Genomic DNA, 19,686 nt, shown 5'->3' with positions numbered 1-19,686 from the left:
GGCACAGTGGGGTACTTGTACATAAGGATTTATTTAGCAGTTTTGGCCTGAGGCCCAAATGAAGAAAAACTCTCCCTGCAGTCATTCTGCTGCTCGCTGGCATTGACCAACATCAGGACCCATTTTGGCTCATGATCCAGCAGCAAAGATACCCAGTGGTTCTGTATTTACTCTACACTTATTGCTTCATTCAGTCTTTTCAGGTAAAAAGGTCAAGGCAGCAGTAATCAATCAACCAGTCAATCAATCAATATGTTTGTCTTGTATCAAAGGCTTGCTTACCACTTCAGAGAGTCAGAGGAGAAGTCAAGTCAGAGACCAGATGGTTGAGGCAGCTCATAGACCCTGCTTTTATGAGATTTTTTGGGAATGAAAGCAGCACATAGTCAATGCAGTCTCAAATCCCTAGTTTTAAAGTGTAGAGTTGATGTAAAGATTAATACGAAGTCATTTCAGCTCCTCTAAACTCCAACTAAATGATTTTACTTGGAAGGCATTTTTCAGTCACAAATTCTCAAATTCTCAAAAGTCTCAAATTCAACAAATTTACATTGGTTTGAATTAAAAATATTGCATTTTACTTGTTGTCTTTCTTTCTTTCTTCAATAGTTTTTTCTACCAAAATGGTAAACAAGCACTTATTTTGTGATGACTTTTTTGATAAATAAAAAATACTAGTCCATACCCATTGGTAGCTTTGTCACCCTCTTCCTATGCCAATCCTCAATGCCTATGTGCAGTTTCACATAGATTGACCACGTCAGTGAATAGAAAAATGTGGGACAGACAGAATGACACACTGACAGTTTCCGTGATTATGTACATCATACCATACCATGACTTAGTCATACCAAAAATTAGAGAAAAAAAACAAACATTCGGCCACAGGGGGAGCCACAGCGATCGGTTGCATTTTAGCCATTTTTAAGCATTTTTCTGTTGTTATAGCGCCACCCAGTTGCCAATTAGAGTTAAATTTCTCCAGTCACCTTGAGGCGTCCTGTTCTACATATCTACCAAGTTTAGTAAAAATCGATATGGCGGTTAGGCCTAGATAAGAAATTAGCTCTCTAGCGCCCCCATTTTGTTTGATGGAGTCAATAATGGAGGGCTCCCCTCAGATTATGTGTGGTCATATGCCTACAAAGTTGCGTGGTGATCGGTGAAACCCTTGAGATGTTATACACCTTTATGTGATAAGCCACGCCCTCCGCAATATTCATTGCCTTATAGAAGCTCAGTTTTAGTAAGTTTTCCAACTTTTGCCAAGAGGGAACTTTAGATATTGGTCCCTAGATTATGTTCACCGAGTTTCATGCAGATTGGGCAAACTTCCTAGGAAGAGATAGATTTTAAGTGTTTTTCAAAAAATTCAAAATGGCGGAAAATCTATAAACCGGAAGTTATGGGTTATTGAGGCAAATTTGTTCCTCATGAGGAGAGGCATCTCTGTGCAAAGTTTCTCTACGACATACGGGGCATGAGATATGCACATTCAAAGTTTGCAATTTCAATCGGTTGCTATAGCGCCCCCCTTTGGCCAATTGATGTAATATTGCTTCTTTGGCATCCTCCCATGACCACTGTGCCAAACTTCACATGGACTGACCAAGTCAGTGAGGAGAAAAACGTGGAACAGACACACCCACAGACAGAGTTTTCGTCATTATATAGTAAGATGAAGCAAGGACGGCCTTGACGCACATCACATGCATACTTTTTTTCAGTGCTGGATTCAAGATATTGAATCAACAGCAAATGCCCTTTAAATAGAAGGTATACTGCTACATTATACTGTAAAGATATGACTAAGTTACATCACATTTTAACATTAATTGAACATCATGGGCTAAAGAATTACTGTCTTCACAACTGAAGTGTCACTGCAGGGCAATCACATTCAGATGAGTCAAAGGCACTATGATATTTCCTCCCATGATACTTTGCTCCCATAAATGGTCCAGCACATTTCACCTAAATTTACCTAAATCACCTATCCAATGCATACCAAGTGAAAACTAGAAGCTGTTCTTGTTCCATTTTTAGTATATGTGAATGCATGGTCTCCTGAAAAAGGCAACACGGGTTTTTTCACCAACAGTCTCAATCACTCTAAGTGCTTCTGTCATTGAGTTATATGAGTTTCAGCATACTGAAATACAGTTTTTTCTTCCTTGCCAAAATATGTTCGTGACAAAAGATGCTGCAGTTGAACTGGGATGTATCAGCTGAAAAAAACAAAAAACAAACATCACAAAGCCTGACATAGTCCAAATTTAAAGTAGATTACAGTATCTGAGAAAATAAACATTTCTCCACATTTTTCTAAGGTTTTTTCCAGACACTTTTCAAAAAAGAGGGTTAAACAATGTTCTGAATGAGTGATTATGAGTGAAAAACTAATCAACATAAATAGAAAATACTTTTTTTTAAAAAGCGTACTGTGCATAAAAACACCACTGGAAAACCTAAATTGATAATGAAGAGTGTTTTCCCCCTTAAGACAACATAAAAGACATTCATTTATAATGTCTGTACATTTTTAACAATTTATGATGACAAGAACAGGTTAAAAACTCTTCTGGAGTTCAGGAGTGTCACTGACTACAAGACCCATAAGTCTCAGGTACGGTTGGCCAATTGCTTGCTCCTATAAAATCTCTACACTACAGGAAATGTGTTCCTTCAGCTCAGGCCCTGGTTGGCTTGTGAAGCCCGAACAACAGTATTGGAAGCTCCTATTGGCTGAAGTAAGGTGTTAATAGAAAGGCAAGGACTTAGCATCCATCCTAGTAGCTGCCAGTTGGTTTGTTTATATGCACAACCGCAGACATTACATATAATATGTGGAGAAATATGAACATTTGGATATCTACAGATGTAATAATGTGTTTGGACTAAACATTTCTCTGGATTCAGATCGTCTGGACTATTGCCAGTGTGTGAGAAATAAAAAGGGAGCTGCGTAAACTGTGATTCAGGCCTAGTAATATGAGTCTGTAGATTGTGATAGTGTCTCATAGTTGAGTTATGACTGTTCATTTGTTTTGTTTTTGTCTGACAGAAGTGTGTATTGTTCCTGCTGTGATTGTACCTTGAAATGTTCATCATTAATGGCACTGCGAGGAGAGTTGCTTTCAAACGATATGTTGTATGAGTAACCACTTACACAACAAATACAGCAGTTGTTTTACATATCATAATCATCAGATATCACCTGAGGAGGGCCCGTGGGTGGGCCGTCAGACTTCTAACGGTCTAATGTATTTTCTGTTGGGACAGGATGTTTGTGCAGGATGTAATACAGACATCAATGGTGACAGACTGGTTATCAGAAGGATTGGGACAATTCCTGGTGGGCTGGTTTTGTTTCAGGCTGATTACAGTGGACTTAACTGAGTAACGATACTGTGTCTCACGGCAGCTTGAGCTCTGCCTCCACATACAAACACACTCAGACACACTCTGTTGACGTCCAAACCAAGTTGGGAATAAGGGAGTAAGTAAGCAAATCCACCTAAACCCTCCTCCTCCTCGCTTCACAACAAAGTCTTGAGAGTGGCAGTATAATACACATGGTATTTAAGAAAGATAGACCAAGAAAAAATGGATTGAATGAAAAAAAACTAATAGAGCAGAGTGCAAGAAAACTGCGAAACTTCAAACTGTGTAAAAACACTGCAGGGTCTGTTATACATCTCAAACAAAGAGTCCATAAAAAACCTACTTTTCATATTTAGTTAGAAAAAGGAATATTTCAAGTGCAAAGTTCTAGACATCTTCCTTTAATTATCCTCATACTGTGGCCAGGAAATTGGTTCATTGCTGAATTAATTGTACAGTTAGGCTACAGCAAAGAACAAGCGCGAAGTGAGCTCTGTAAAGAGTGACCTATTTTTAAGTGGATAGCATGGGCAGAGGGTAATATTTTTTATGTTAACATTAAAAGCTGAGGAAAGTATTAGTTCATTGGTTTGGTTTTCTGTGCTGTATGGTTGAGTCTCACTGTTCTCATCAACTCTCCATATACTGTAAAACCACAGCAGCCACTTAGTTCAGATCTCTCAGAGGGCTGCTACCAGCCGACCATGAAAAAACAAACAGCCAGAATCAACTGGCAGCTTCTGGCACAATTTGAATCTAAAAAGCTGAAGGCCAAACCAAGGCCAAACCACAACTAAAGGCAAGTAAATATCTGGAAGTCAGGAGTTTGTTTCTGTGAGTTCACCTTGACGCCTTTTTGCCTCCCAGTGGCGTAACACTGAATAATGCAGCTTTAAATAAAAAAAATTAAAAAACTACAGGAGACATTCCTGTAACATCAGCCCTGTCTCCTAGAAAATGTTTACAACTAATTTCAAACAGAAAATGTTTTTGAAGGAAACCCAAGGTAGAGCAAATTATGTTTTCCATTGATATAATGAGGTAATGTTGCAAATTAACGTAACTGGCAAGTTGATACTGAAAGTATCAGCAAAACATTCACTTACAACATATTTCAAGCGCCCTATGGCTCATGATCTGACGTGCATGGAAGTGCAATTAGGGCATGAAGTGGTGGCTCCAACACTGTGGAAGTCTCTTCCATCAGGCTTACGGTCTGCGGTCTCTTGAAACTTTTAAAAAACAACTAAAGCCCCATCTCTTTCAAATGGCCTTTGTCCCACTCTAAATTTTCCAATGCTTGTTCCCTGGTATGTTTCTGTTTAGGGGCCTCAGTAATCTGTATTTGCTCTATGTTTTACTTTCTTTTTGTTGCCTTTGTTTTTATTGATTGCATGTTTGATTGTTTGAGTTCTTGATTGTATTTTGTGAAGCACGTTGTGAATTTCATTTCTGTGAAAGGTGATACATCAAATAAATCTTATTATTATTTTTATTATTATGTCTGAAACAATACCAAATCTGGCCGCAATGTAAGGTGCAAGGGGGCAAAGGGGTTGTATTTATTCTATTCATTTATTAAGCTATGTTTCAGGTAGGGCTGTAGTCAACCAAAGAAAATCTTGGTCCAATTAACCTGCATGTCTTTGGACTGTGGGAGGAAGCTGGAGTACCCGGAGACAGCGGACCCGCTGACATGGGAACTGCCCATTGGTCCGACAGCCCATTGGTCCGACCATATTAAACCCATTGTTCCGAAGTCCGTTCCGAAATCATCATGATGCCCTGTGGTTAAGGTCTGGTTAGGTTTAGGCACAAAAACCACTTGGTTAGCGTCAGGAAAAGATCATGGTGTGGGTTAAAATGAAAAAGAAAGTGACAAACACATAAGCCGTGAGCCTGCTCCGCCTCAAGCCTTTCCCAGCTTACCCAGAGCCGGTCGCGGCGCACCATCAAGGTAGAAATACGGGAGCCGTTCAGCACCGCGGACCGTCGGACTAATGGGATGTCGGACCAATGGGCTGTCAGACCAATGTCATGGACCCGCTGACATGGGGAGAACATGCAAACTCCGCACAGAAGGGATCCCTCACCCCCATGGTTCAAATCCCCCGCGCTGGATTCGAACCAGGAACCCTCTTGCTGTGAGGCAATGCTAACCACTGCACCACCTGCACCTTTAGGTTTAAAGTAGGTGCTACCGCCAATTCTACATTCAAACAGAACAGATGTTCAGCAGGTTAATCGTGTGTGCAATGATTTTGTATCTGAGTGAGTGTGTGTGCCTGCTCGCATGTGAGTGTACTGCAGTGTCTCGATGACCCAGACCTGCAGTTCCTCTAACCTCTCAGCCATGAAATAATTTATTAATGGACCCATGAAGCAGAAGGAAGAGCGGGCCAATTAATACTGAGAAACAAAGCTGGCCTGTGGGAGAATGAGGGAAAGAGTTGAGGTCAAGGTGTGTGTTTGTGTGTGTGTGTTGGGGGGGGGGTGCATTGAAGTGGGGAAGGGAGGGAGAAGAGGAGAGAGATGGGGAAGGCAGTTAAACACAGAAAAAACACAGTAAAAGAGGTAATGAAAAGCAAGGAAGCAGAAAGGAAGCTAGGGGAAAGGAAGGGAGGAAAACACAAACACAGGTTACATGGTGAACAAGAGGTGCAGGAAATAAAATACAGGAGGAGAAGGAGAGGTGTTAACCAGGGATATCTGGAGACAGACATCATTATAAATAATCAATTAATATTGAGTGTAGGGGTAAACAACCTTCACTATCAAAAGAGCCATTTTTGACCAAAAATTAAAGAAATCAATCTGGAGCCGCAAAACATATAAAGCCTTATAATGAAGGTAACACAGCCTATTAAATCTGAATGAGCCTGTCAGCTTTACAAATAGGTCTAAATGAGCATTTATTAATATGTTTCACCACCAGATGGCACTGCAGTGGGTTATTTATGATAATTTGGAACTTCAACTTTGCAGAGTAGTCGGTAAAAGAAAACAAATCTCTTCACACGCAATTATATTCGTTTTTTCTATGAAAATGTTGCCTTTTTTAGATTTGTAATCCAAAGCTAGCCAAGCTAGGGAGTCTCAAGATGACTGGTGTCACCACTATTGAGATTTGGCAAAATGTACAGTACCCTGTCCTCTTGGCTAATTTTTTTTTCAGGCGAAGGCATGGCTCACCCTACTCTCCCTTTGATTGGCTAGTAGTAATTGTCTTTTTTGGCTGGATTGGTTAGGTTTAGGCATGAGGAATGAGATTGGTTAGGGTTAGTGGAAGAATGTCAGGGTAAGTCAATCGGAGGCAGAGTAAGGCAGGTCTTGCCTTCGCCATCCTAGGGAAAAAAAAACATGCGTCCTCTTCACACGCCTTGCATAAATTGACAGGCAGATAAACTCCATCCCCACTAATCACGTAGACAGCGATGTATCAAGCTGACCGTCTTTACCGTGGTAACTGGCAGTAGGATAAAACAACGATGCTTTCAAATTCCCTAACATCAGCATGATGTCTGATGAAAAAGAGCATGAACTTTCCCTGGCTATGTCATGGAGAGCTGACTAGCCGCCTGCTGATGATGTCATTAGCTAGAGACACAGACCATAGGCTCGTTTCCACTGAAGAAGTTCCTGGTACTATTTGGGGGGCAGGAACTTTACAGGAATGTGCTCTCGCTCGGCCCTCTCAACCGCCATGTCTCCACTGTGCGGTGGAGTAGGAGGAAGGTTCCTGTAAAGTTACTGGGCTCTGGATGTGACGTAATCGTTGCGCGACCATTTTAACCAGGGCGACACGGCAAAGAAACAAACAAAGAAGAACAACAACAAAGAAGAAGAAGCATAAGTAAGAAGAAGAAAGCAGACATAAGAAAGACAATAATCAACATGGAAGGAGCTGAGGTGGTTGCTGGGTTTCTGGCGTGTCTCTTCATTTACGTGGCAGTGGAAGCTATGAACGAGCAAACCCTTGTCTGCTGAGTTTTAAAAATGCCGGCTATTTTGTCGCTTTCTGTTGATGTCACAGTCCTTGAGTATATCCAATCAGCACCAAGTAAACCCCAAGCCCCAGCCAGGAGTCTTTCGGGGCCGTTCTGAGTACCTACTCCGAGGCAGGGACTTGTTTAGCCCCTGTAAAAGTTTCAGAACTCTGTCCTTCGGGGGTGGTTCCTGCGGTGGAGACACGCACCAATGGCCCCAGCCCCGTAAAATTACCCTGAAGTTCCTGCGGTGGAAACGGGCCTGATGTGACCTAAATGACTGCCATACAAATCCACCAGCAGTGGGCCCTAAGTAACAACCAAAATACTGAAAGCCGCACATGCCTCCAGAGCCACAGGTTGTCGACCCCTGAGCTAGTGAAATGAAAGACTAGCTATGAGAGTTTTTATAGGCTATTGTGTCTTTGGTGTAAAAAATAAATCCCCTTGAGAATAAAGGGAGACTAAAAAGGTGACTGATGTTACACTCAATGGGAGTTCTGTGATGTGAAGTCTATTTTCTAACTCAAGTGCAATTCATGGCTTGATCTGGGATGGAAGTTCAGTCTGTCTTTCACTATCTGTACTGTTTTTTTTCATACATAGCTCCTTCTGTAATGGCACCACAAGTAATGCTTTGGCTCGACTAACAGTGGAGCCTTCATGCATTTCAGTTCGACCAGGCTCTGTATTTTGATATCAAAAACATATTCCGAATAAGACCAGAAAACACTGTCCTGTTATTCTTCAGTGGGTCCATTCAATTTAGCCTATAGGGCCAGTTTGTAAAATTACATTCATTTGTTAAAAGTCTCACATTCCTCAAGCAATTCTCTTTCCAGCTCTTGAAAACACATTTGTAATTCTTTCCTTCCTCTCTCCGAGTCCTTTATTAGGGGACCAAATAGCATTTGGTGGGTGAACACTGATTTGTATTCCTTCAGCTCTAATTAAATTTGCTCTGGTAATACAAAAGAGAAAGCCCATCAACAAATAACTACAAAACAAACAAGAGGGGGGCATGCATAAAACAAGACGAACAAACCTGCTTTGGGGCTGATTGTGTTCAGATGCGCTTGATAAAAACAACTTTGTATGCTGAAAACGAGTAAATGAAGAGGTTTGATTCAAGTTTGTTTTATTTATTTTTTTCCTCCCCTATCACTTGCTGTCATATTCGTTCAACACAAGGGTGGAAATGTAGATAATGTTGCAAATGAGCAAGATGAATACAGAGTACAAATTTAATTACTGCTGTAATTTGCTGCATTTGCTTCATGTTACCATCCAGTTCTTTATTAGGAAAACTCACACTCCACAATCATTACATGTTGTAAAACAAATGTTTTGCTTGTAGGAGGGCCGGTTTTCTTTCTTTCTTCTTCTTCTTATATTAACAGAATGAGCCGACTCATAGGGCACTTGATGATGAATGTGAGATAATGCTTTCATAGACCTTTTTTGAGATTTTTAACCCTTTGCTAACAAATTAAACTGAACTTTGTGAAGTTCTGCTGCCTTATGGTTACACAGCATATTGTTACCATGAATCTGGGCACACACAAAAATGCAAGTGCAGGTTGAAAGCACACTTGGTTGTGGTGAACAAATACTTTGTGGCACAATTAAATCCACTGTCACTCCCAGCTCTACAAATACTGACGCTTGGTCATGGGCCCTACATGTCAAATCATGCAGCAGCATCTCCAGCATCAGTGTTGGATGTTCAGGAACGGTATGTCAATTTATGCTCGTTACATGCATAGTGTCTTTTCAAAATAAACTTCCATTTTCACAGGACAGTTTCGGCTTGTTGAATGCATACAGACTCTTTTCATAATTAACTTAGAGCATTGGTAAAAAAAAAAACTTTGGTTCTGGGTGTAATTCCTTAGATTTAGGCAACCAAAGTATGTGGTTAGGTTTAGAAAAAACATCATGGTTTGGCTTAAAAATAAGTTTGTTTATCACTAACATAATGTTACATTCCATGACTAACATTACATAGGTTACATAACATAGTTCACTTGCATGGTATGCTACACATTCTATCACACTATGTTCTTAATAAAAATAACTTGACTGACTTTGACTTTTCACACTGCCACCTTGCCTGTGCAGACTCTCCAAAGATTTTGCAGCTTGCAAAACGCAATGTGCATCGCACTGCCTTTTTTTCTTAAAATGAGCCACTAGTAAAAAAAAAAAAAAAAAAAAACTACCGGAGGGTAGCAGAGGGTACTTGCTGTAGCTTTGGTTGAGGGTGAGAAGCTGCCAGTAAATAGTTTGTTGGGCACAGGGAAACGGAGATCTGTGTGGGTACATCAGACCTTGAAAAAGAGATCTGATCACGGGGAGTACCACCAGTTGGTCCAGAAGCTTTGCCTCGATGATGGCTGTTTCAAGTACTGCACTGCAGTTTGTAAAGTTGCATAGTTCTGGGTATCCAGCAACCGCTATGACCCGTTTCTCCTCCATTGTTCACCAACTGTAAACTTCTTGTTGTCGTGACCACCCACCTCTTAAATCATCTAATTGGACAATAGGTAAAAAGATGACAAACAAAGAGATGCAGCAGGGCGCTTTTCCACTCTAAGTTTAAGTTTTTTCAACTGAAAGGGTTCAGAAAGCCGTGGCAAAAATGCCAGGTGTCTAGAGTGCAGAAACACAAGGTGTGTTGCAGCACAAAAACTGCAAGCAAAAAGCTTCATTCTAATCAAAAGCACTTACAAAAAGCCATCTCCAGCTGCTACTCTTTATATGGCAGCAGTTGCTCATAGAGTCAATACATGCCGCTGCCCAGTGCGTTTCAAACTGCTGCTAAATGTGTCTATGGGCGTCGCTATCTGACACTGAGGGCCACTGGCCAAGCCTCTGTAATTTGACAAGTTGGGAGAGATTGACACATTATTAATAAGAGAAATATCCATTGCTAGCCAACCCTGTCTTCAAGAATGTACCTGTAGCCTATTCATATTACCTACGCTACTTTTTTTTTTTTTACTGTCTGTATGGCTTTTCATAACATTGTCTTCCTTTTGTCTTTTACTGTACGGTTGTAGGATTGTTTGGCCTAGATTCAGATGACCTCTCTAGCATTGACAAATATTAAAGTTTAAACTGGATTTGTCATGCAGGCTATTTAGGCCAGTGAATACACCCTAAAGACTAAAGTACATTTTGAAGTTCTTTTCTTGTGCTGACATAATGTAAAGTGTTGCAACCTACTCAAAACATACTTTGCCAGCTGCTGGAAAAATCATGGTTTAGGTTAAATATTAATAAGTGAGTCTCGTCTCTTGCGTCAAGTTATCTTGACTTTGTCAATATAAGACAAAGACCACAGTCTGACTGTGAGCGCCTTACTAGTATAACCATAAATGTAATTCATGCTGTACTTGCTAGGAGCGGATATTGTATTTCAGCAGCAGATATGATAGGGACAACAAATGAAACATGTTGCCAGTGAATGTTCAACACATGACATATTGTTGACATATGCATGATAATTACAGCGAAGCAATGGATGGCAATGAGATTCTTATTCCCAGGCTCCCTCAAACGAGGCTCATTGAATATGTATAAAAAGGAAATCGCACAAGTAAAAATGAGCTAAGATATATGATTATGTAGAAGTTAGAATATAGGGATAAAATATAATATATATAGTACGTAAAACATTAAATAAAGGATACATGTTTGTGGTAGACAGCTGTACAGCAACTGCAGAATTAATAAATTGTAAGTAGTGCATACATGAAATGAAATACATAAATGCATAGTGCATGAATTTATATGCATAATAAGAACCAGACAGGCAGATATATTAATTATACGACCTTATTAAAGACGTATTTAGGGTAGCATTATGTTTCTTTCAAAATGTCCTTGCTATAGAAAATAAGCAGATGATAATTTCTAGGACACTGGGTTGTATTAGCAGGGGTTAAGTATTGTAAATACAGCAGACAGACAAAAACAACCCGACCATAATATTAGAACAGACCACCTCTGTCTTCACTAAGAAGCAGATCTTTTTAACAGGTGAAAGTGCAAAGTGAATTAATACCAAGTTTCAGTACAGCACTGACACAGCTTCACCACAGGTTTACTCCGAGCTAAATTACCAAACAGGCACAAGCAGACAAAAAAAAAAAGAAAAGCCAATTTACAGCATTTGCACTTCCACGGCTCTTTTGCCAGCATGAAAATAGAGCCCTTCATCTCTTTTATTTCCTTTATTTTGTCAATTACCTTCAGGCCCTTACTAATAGGCTGAGCTACTCAGCCACAGCTAATGGAGACTTCATCAGAGCTCATGCTGACAAATCTGAACTCAAGTCAGCCTGAGCGAGCCTTAGCCAGATCAGCGCTCGCTGTGATTCATTTGATCTCGCTCTGCGACTGCACTGCTGGACATGAGGAGGAGAAAGTGGTCTCTATTAGGATGAAGCAGAAAATGGAGAGAGCTCAGACTGATAGCATGCTCTGTCAGAAAGTGTACACAGAGGGACAGGGGACAGTTGGAAAAAAAGATGTGTTTGCGTGTGTGCACTTAGAAGTGATGTAGTCCATTACAACTGCAATAACTTCTTAAAGGCAGGTACCAGTTTTCTTAGCACATTAATGGTCTCAGCAATCTTCAAAACCACCTGATTCAAAATGTAATCTCCTTATCTTGTCCACTCTGGGAATCAAGCATTTCTACTTGTCTGACAAATGTAACACAACTTGGTTTTATTGCCTACAAATATTCCACTTGAACAAGTTACAACCCTCTTTTGCTGTCATCTAGACTCTTCTCTTTGCTCCACATGTCTCCTCTCATCTCCAGGCCCTCCCTCCGTTTAAACGTCTGTCCTTCCTCTTCCCTCTCCTCCTCTACCCGGCTCTCCTTTCCTTCACTTCCCTCTCCCCTTCATCTAGCTGCTCCATACAAGCTAATCAGTGTCTAATCTCACTTTTAATTTTCTTCCTATTAACCTCTTGCGATCATTTGTTGTACCATTACCCCTCCGCACACACACATGCACGCTCAAATTACCTTCTGAGCTAAATTGCGGTTTATTTCTACGTCATGACAGAGATATGCTGAGTTAATTACAGGGCGCAAATGAACGTCACAGCAAAGGGAGGAGGCGAGGCGAGGGAATGAATGGATAATGCATGTTGAGATAGTTCGGAAAGCTCACACTACCAATAATATCATAGTATTTTCCTTCCACATAATACCAGTATTGAAGCCAGATACAGAAATATGAATGTTTGTCAAACATATTGTTTTGCTTTTTGCCTTAAAATTAAGAAAAGTTGAGTCAGTGTTTACCATGTAGGCAAAAAAGCACATAATACAGTAACACAGTTTTATTTTCCGTTTTCCTTATGTGTACTTATTGAACCAGTGAACATTCTAACAAAAGATCCACATTATAATAATCCCATGTTTTATGCGTTATGCTTTTTTGATTTTATGTTTAATTCCCCAAATGCTATACAAACTCAACTCATTGCATTCTTGACTTCGAATGACAGTTTCAGAGATGCAGCTTGTGGTCATACCAACCCATTCTATCCCAATTCGTCAAATATGCTTTGTCAGTGGATCTGAACTTCAAAAAATGATGAGCGAGGAGGCCCCGTTTCTGTTTCAGGAGCATATCATACCTCCACAAAGAGTATCTCAGCGCGTCAATGTCTGATGCCAAAATCCCCAAAAAAGCAGCAGTATTTGACAAGTTGTGGGCGAGAGAGGGCTGGTCATATTTGCTAATCTTTTTCAGACATATTTGGCGATACCGTTTTGATCTAACTGTGTGCTGTAGGGTCGGGTAGGTTGGGGTGGAGCAGGTAAGCTTTAGCAGAGCTAAACACAGTAAAGTTACATTTCAAGTTCCTGTATAAGAATATAATTTAGCTTTTAAATCCCTCTGGTCAATGATTAGAATGTTGGAAAACAGACGACAAAGGATTTTTATGAGTAGCAAGTGTCTAAAGTTAACATTTAGTTAGCATACACAAGGTACATTACATGTGTGCTAAAATCACGCACGAAAATATGGCTGCTGTTTGTAAATTTGCTCACACTGAAAAAAAACCATCAACATTTTGCCACATTTAGCTTCAAACAGTGTTTAAAAAAATGGTGTGAAATTTTTAACATCACCTTTTACCACATTTACAGCAATATTTGTGAACTTAGAAATATATTAAAAAGTTAAATCTAAATATTAAATGTTACACCTAAATGTTAAATGTTAAATCTAAATCTAAATCTAAATGTTAAATATTGTGGGTGCGGGGGCAGGATAGTGCTGGCCAAAGTGAGGTCAAAACATCTCGATTGTCTCGATCGTGGCTGCCTGTAGGTCATAAGTCCCGCACCCTCCACAGAAGGGACACTAAAACCTCAAATAACACGTCAAATAAAATTTCTCCAAACATGTTTTTTGTTATTTTACATAGTTATTATCACGCTAATGTATGTTCAAGTGTTCATTTCCCCCAATAAGTTGGTTTGAATTCGTTTTTTTTATCCTATAAACACAGTCTGACCATCTCAAGCTTTTATTTTGGTACTTCTGGTGACTGGCAGTGTGGATTTGCATATTATTATTAAATATTTAGTTTCACCCCGAATATTTAGATTTAACATTTAGATTTAGATTTAGCATTTAGATTTAGATTTAGAGTTAACATTTAGATTTAACATTTAACATTTAGATTTAACATTTAATATTTAGATTTAACTATTTAATTTATTTCTAAGTTCACAAATATTGCTGTAAATGTGGTAAAGGTGATGTTAAAAAATTCACACCACTTTTTTAAACACTGTTTGAAGCTACAGGTGGCAAAATGTTGATGTTATTTTCAGTGTGAGCCACTTTACAAATGGCACCCATTCGAAAACACCAAAACCGCCACATCCTTTGCTCACTGTCACGAGCACTTGACTGTGCTTTGCCTGTATTTGCAAAAGCAGGGCCTAAGTTTCTGCTAAAGCTTCATTACCCCTTAAAACAAAATTACTTGAGTTTTAAATTCATTGTGTTAATGGACATGCAGAGACTCCAAAAGTTGCGTATATCAAAATGTTAATTTTAGTTAAAGTGCTGTCTGTCAGAAGGTCAAATGCTTCCATGTGAATTCACACGAGTCTATATGGTCTACTTCATTACATCCTGTATCATCAATAATGCACATAACATTTTGAACTTGAATATTTTGGTTTAAAATGCTAATGGTACTGCTTTTAAAGATGTGAGGGCTTCCTGCTGATGAGCAGGATGAAAATAACTGTAGGCATGAGTTATGGTCAGTGTTGTGCTCTTGCCTCTTTGTTATTATGTTCTTGCCCATCAGTCCTTTTAGGAGGGAAATACAGAGGAAGCTATAGCTGACATTCCTCTTTAAATATAATTACTGATATGATGAGTGTAGACAGGTCTATTATGACTGAGAACTGACTTCAACAGAGTTCTGCGTTAGTTGAAACTACAATGTGCAAGGATCTTTATTGGTTGAAAGTGTATGTGACTGTGGCTGAAACATTCAGCTCATTATAGACACATGAAAACAAACCTTGAAAAACTGACAGCTGCATGTAATAGATACTAACACAAATGACGCCTCTGACATTTAAATGTAATAAACTGTCTCTTAAGGTGCTAACACGTTCTGTATTAATACACTGTGGAGCTTATATAACACACTGGAGAGGTGTGAGTACTTGTCTTGTGCTGGTGGATTGGTTGATTTTAATTCTATTTTCATAGACACTTCACAATCAAAAAGTTCTGACAGCTAACAGCTCCATGTAAGTAAGGTGTCACCTGTCTGAATAATGCTGGTTTTCACACCTGTAGTTGTAATACGATGCATAATTTAAGAATGTTTTTAGCACTTGCTTACCGGTTTGAGCTCAAAGGAAGGAGAAACTTGGCACGGCTGAATTCAAAAGGGTCATATTACGTCTATGTAACACTTTAATGTAAGAGTTTATGAGTATTTTTTTTTAGTACTGGGAAAAGCTTCAGGAAATTAAGCCCCACTGCTACAGTATGAACACTGTTGTTTACCATGTGCAGCGAGGTGTGATAAGCATGGACCAGTCTACACAGAGCTAGTGTTTTGCTCCACAGACTAATATTCAACAATTACACAAGATATTTATTTAGAATAAATCTGTGTAGTGTTTTCCATAATCTTCCAATTTAGTTTGAAAACATACAGAGTTTGACTTTTTCCCAAATCCAAGACTTGGAAGAATAAAAGTTTAAATATATTTATTTATTTATTTGATATAATTTAAGTTACTGGGATGTAAGAAACATATAATGTTTTTTCTCTCTCCACAAAAAGGTTATTTATCAATGTTTTCTAACAAGTCCCTTGTAGTGAACATTGGGTCAATCTTTTCAACAGAAAGTCCATTTCATTGCATTACATTACCATTACATTACTGAATTCAGTCTTCAGGGTTTTCTTGTTTCCTGAAGTATGAAAGAAGGTGTAAAATGACAAGAAGCAAGTCCTCCTGTCCCCCACAAAGGACATGGGTTAAAAAATGTATTTTGAAAGGCTTACAATGAACGTACACGTCTAAAATCATAATATATTGTAGTTGAGACTCTCATAGATAAATAAATAAATAATCCTATTGAAGAACAGAAACAATATATCTCTATACATTTGATCACTTACCTCCCTTACTGCCCTAAAATGTGTTTTTGCATCTTGAAAAAGCACAATGTGTGTTGTGTTGGTCCAACCAGGATCAGGATATCCTTACATGTACACCAGGACTCAAATAGATTGCATGTATAGAGTGCCGAAGTCGTTATTTTTTGTACCCGTTTGAGTTGCGACATGAAATCCAAATATGTCATTAATGAATTTAAAACATAAATTTTAAGGTCAAGAAAGTCATACTTTGTGGTAAAACTGTTGAGATATAAGCTTTTGAAAAAAACGTAATTAGAAAAACTACACAGGAGGCGGTCGCGTATGTGACGTCATAGCTTTCGCTCGCTTCCTGCAGCTTGGAGTGACTGCAACCTGGCACAAAACACACAGACATCTTCAATCATAAATCGATTAATCATAAAACAGTGGAATTTCAGCGGGGAGGCCAAGCTGCAGGAAGCGAGCGAAAGCTATGACGTCACATACGCGACCTCCTCCTGTGTACTCTTGAGTCTTTCTAATTAAAAAGATTATATCTCAACAGTTTTACCACAAAGTATGACTTTCTTGACCTTAAAATTTATGTTTTAAATACATTAACAACATATTTAGATTTCATGTCGCAACTCAAACGGGAACAAAAGATAATATTGCTCTCCCCATTCACTGCCATTCATATTTTTTCCGATCTAAGGTCCCATGAGCTCTACCGGAAGGGGCGTGACTTCGGCACTCTATGGTGTTTGAAATTAAGGCCTCAGTGCCAAGTCCCCCGCAGAGGAAAAGGATGAATTGCCAGGTCTCAAGAGGGTATCAGATGCTCTTTCTGCACATTATAAATTTTCACTGACCATAAAAAAAAAAAAACTATACAGGACAAAAACAGTGGTGGCACAGTGGTACATTGGTTAGCACTGAGGGTTTGCATGTTCTCTGTGTAGCCTGTTACTCTGACAGACATTATGAAAACAAAGTCATCAGACAGGTGACAGTCTTAGAATAAATACTCCCCTCAGTTATCATGGTCAAATAGCACCCCCTAGTGATGTAAATGAGAGAGGGAGGTCAGGGTGTGTGACGTGTTTTTTTTTAGTTTTTTTGAATGAGAGACAGGAGCACGACAGTAGCGACAGCAGGCGCTCGTTGCACAAAAGCTGAACGACCTAGCCGATTTGATTAAAGTAGAAAACTAGTGATAATAAATCAGGAAGGATCCTTTGGAAGCTAAAAGAGGAGTTTACAACTGCCGCGGAGCTGCCGACCTCGTCCAAATGGCGTGTGTATTGAATATTCCGGTAAGCTAACGTTAACTGCTAGCTGAGCGATTAGCATTTTGGTTGTTGCTAACCTTGAGAGTAATTGCTAAACTTGAGAACTTGTTGCTTTATTATGTGTAAAAAAAACAAACAGCTGGGATGAGTTAATAACCTGATAGGGATATTAATGGAAGTGGTTTTATTTGAAAATGTGCATTGAGGGAAAAATATGAAGTTACTGTTGTTAATTGAGCTATGGCCAGAAACAGTCAATGTGTGTTTTGTGTTCTGTGGTTAAATGGCTGTTATGTTCAGAATAAGCTGGTCTTTAAGGTGAACAGACAGGATTAATGTTTAAGCTAAAATATGTCAGTGCAATTTTGGTAATATGTATAGTTAATGAGATATGCACTGTAGTACTATGTTACATTATGATGTGTATGTGTATGTATGATTGCCTGAGAAGAAATTAAACTGAACTGTGGATAAATATGGATAACTGAATGATTGCTCTGCAAGTTTTGTGCAGGCTGTTTTTTTTGTTGAGACTATACTACAGACAGAACTGTATTGCTTGAGTCGCCATCGTCCCACTGGTTCCTGGTCTCCATCTTCATCATCTCCATCTTCTCACCGGATATTCACCATCATCATCCTCAGTCCTCATCTTCACTACTCATGGGATTCAGCTTTCTTCATCTTCTTCATCTCCTTGGGAGCCAGGACAGACAGTTCCTTGATAAGGGTGTTGGTAGGAACTCGAGTGCACTCTAAAAACTTTTGAAACAAGGTTGAACTATTATGAAGACTGTTTCATTTTTTCTTGCCTTATACCAAGATCTCAGGGGTGTTTTCTTTCAAATCATTGCTGTTATTGTTTTTTGGCGCTCAGTGTTTAAACAACTGTGGTTAAAGTACACTGGGTTTGAAGCTTAGCTATAGCTATATCAGACTTTCTGTAAAACTTGACTATACTTTAGTCTGTAATAGGAATTTTGTATCATTTTCCAGTTGAGATTTGGCCTCTTTAAGGTGCAATTCTGTTTCATGCCCAGCGTAAGGCATAGACTGTGTAAAATAATGGATGTAGTTACTGTGACGTCACCCATCCGTTTCTGAAGAGTGGATTTGAAGCTCAAAATACTCGGCTATGGACGTCGCCATCTTGGCAGTGCCTGACTCCGCCCAACTCCTGGACAATCAAAATTGGGCAAAGAGGCGGGCCAAAGGAAGCCTGGTTGCCTAAACACGCCCACCTCGCTCGATGCTGCTAAGTTAGCTAAGGCTAACAAACTAGGCTAAGAAGCTACGAGGCTAACAAGCTACTTTGGCAAGCCCTGTGGTGTCGGCTTGGTGCCACTTGGTGCCAGCTCCCTCACGTAACTTGAGGTAAGTTGAGTCTACCTGAAACTAACGTTATACAACAAATCTTGAAACAATGATTCAGCTGTTATTCAGATTACACAATCTTAAAAAACGCTTCAACATTTTTAAATATAGAACGCTAACGTTAATTATGGTAACGTGACATTGATAAAAGTCGAAGGGGACTGAAATGTATCTGTAACGTTAACGTTACTATTATCAACAACGCATTGCGAGATTATCATCTAGAACATGATAAAGAAATGTAGAAACTGTGAAAGAAAGGCAGTGTTATACTTGTTACAAGATGTTAATTTCTTTCAGTACATCACCGGTGTTGAGATCATGGCCACTTATTAACGTTATGTCTCCACCACGCCTGCTACACACAGCAGAAACTCTAAGTACCAGTTTTGGCTACTTGACTTTAGACAGCTAATATTACATTGTCTTCCAAGGACAAAAAGAAAGCATTTAAAAGACTGTCATCTACATTTTGAGGTGTTCCTCCCTGTTTTATTTTATCCTACAGATGTGACATAATAGTATTGTCAACAAAAAGAAGTGATTCACCCTTTATAGTTAACTTTCTGTTTTTAATTACCTAAAGCATTTATTACACTCATTTTACTTTCATATGCACAGTGTGGATCATTGGTGACAGCTATGTCCAGCGTGGTGTCCAGAGAGCTGCAGAGGCCTTGGGAAGCACCCTCAGCATGCCGGGCGTCCGTGTCTGCTGGTTTGGCTGGGGTGGACTGCAGTGGAGAGGCCTTTTCTCCTTCTTTTCCCACTCCCTGCGAGGAAGAGCAGCACCAAATCTCCTCTTCATCCACTGTGGCGGCAATGACATGGGGAAGGTCAGCAGTGTCAAGCTGGTCAGCATGATGAAGGAGGACCTGCACCAGCTTCACCTCCAGCATCCTGGCATTAAGATAATATTTTCTTCATTGGCCCAAAGGTGCAGGTGGGAGGCTGGTGGCAATCCAGCAAAGATTGATAAGGCCAGG

The sequence above is a fragment of the Epinephelus moara genome, chromosome 1, assembly GCF_006386435.1.
Source record: "Epinephelus moara isolate mb chromosome 1, YSFRI_EMoa_1.0, whole genome shotgun sequence".
Lineage (NCBI taxonomy): Eukaryota > Metazoa > Chordata > Actinopteri > Perciformes > Serranidae > Epinephelus > Epinephelus moara.
The sequence above is the reverse complement of the archived record's forward strand: the minus strand, read 5'-3'. Positions refer to the sequence as shown.